Consider the following 1,854-nt stretch of genomic DNA (forward strand, 5'->3'; position numbering starts at 1 on the left):
AAGCCTATGCATCCTATCATTTCACTTGATTCTTCCCTTCAAGTCTCACCAGTCATAGAATGAAAACAAGCTTTTCTAAATTTTGCAAAATTATATGTTATTTCCCTGATTAAAAATGAGATTCCCCTCATGAGAAAAATTTCTGTGGCTCAGGATACCTGGGTGGCTCTGTTGGTCAAGAAAAGTTTCTGTGACTTATGTAACCATAAAGGAAGAAGACGGCCATATTTAAAATCTGACACCCGTCCCCTCTTACCTCCATGCATCCCATGATTGAGACCTATCAAGTTATGGGCCCTTTCCCAGAACATTCGGTCTCTTTGGTATCATGACTGATCATTGAGGGAATCTTACATATCCTTCAAGGTACAATCCAAATGTCAACTCTTTTTTTAAAACTTCCTCACTTCCAAGTATGATGCTCCTTGATGCTCCATAACACTTCTGATATACTTCTATCACCACACTGATCATATATGTTTTTAAAGTTTCCCTCTCTTATTAGACTATGAGCTCCTCAAAGGCCAGGACAGACTCCCCCGTGCCCTTATTTTCAGCAAACATTTGCTCAGTCCCTGGTTCAGAGAATGAGTCAGTGAATGTTTATGTTAGGTAAGCTAGAGGAACATAGCAGGGACCCAACTGGCTTCGGGTTAGGAAGTCAACTGAGAAGACAAGAATCCAGAATTGAAGAATTTCTGAGTATAGCTTGAATCATGTGAAATTGCCAGTGTGTGGTTGCTCTTGGCCTATAAGAATGTCTACTTTATCTTATTCAATCTAATAAAACTAATTTCCAAAGCAGGGTAAATCTGTAAAGCAGGCTTTACATCTATTTTATTTCCTCATAGTTGTAGTCTTGTGAATTCCTCATGCTAGTAGTCATTTGAGAAATTGTAATGAAGATGGTCCACCTGAAAGCATAGGGACAGAATTAGATCAGTCTCCAAGCCAGATCGTGCTATCATTTGCCTAATGACCAATCTACTGGGAGGAGGCTGAGTGTCTCTCTTCTTCCGTCCTAGTGAGCTCATAACCTGTTTGGTACAAGGGGAAATCCAAGGAAATCACAAAGCAGGGAGAGCAGAGAATGGGGAGAATGCATTTCCAACCAGCCTTTCAGCATCTGGGCCACTGTTGTTAGTGTGACTCATGGCTCCTGGGTGAGTCAGACAGTTGCTCTAGGAGGATTTTGTAAATTTTGAGTAAATGACTCAGTGTGAGACTCTTACCTTTAATGGTTAGTTAACTGGGAACATGTAAAGTAGGTAACATTAGCCCTAAAGTCACCAGGATTGAGTTATTCCATGGTAGAATCCTCAGTTTAGTAATATAGTTTTAAAAATGAATGTACTCTATCACAACTAAAAAAAAACCACACACACACAAAAACTACACACACATCAAGCATAGCTGTCAGCAACTTCTTATTTCAGCAGTTAGACTACCCTTAAATCTGCCCTATCAGTCCATTCTACTATTCCTCTCTCAGAAATTCAGATACCATAAAAAATGTCCTACTTTGCTTCGTTTTGACTTTTCTGGCTCACACTGGAAAATGAATTTTACCTAAGTTTAACAGTGGGGCTAGAGAGAGAGGTAGCACCTAGCCTCGTGCAAACCTGATAATATACTTTTACCCAAAACATTTTGGATTTCATCAAAGGTCCCACTGTCCTCAACCATGACCTTGGTGAGGAAGTAAGCATTACACGGGCCCCACATGCAATGACTCTGATCATTGTAATCACAGTGTAATGACTCTGATCACGTTTCGAAAGTTATTTCAGGTCTTGTGAAGTTGCAAGTTCCTTTTCATTTCTTTGCCATCTGCCAACCTGGAGCTTCTTCCAT

This window comes from Mustela nivalis (genome assembly GCF_964662115.1).
Source record: "Mustela nivalis genome assembly, chromosome: 4".
Taxonomy (NCBI): Eukaryota; Metazoa; Chordata; class Mammalia; order Carnivora; family Mustelidae; genus Mustela; species Mustela nivalis.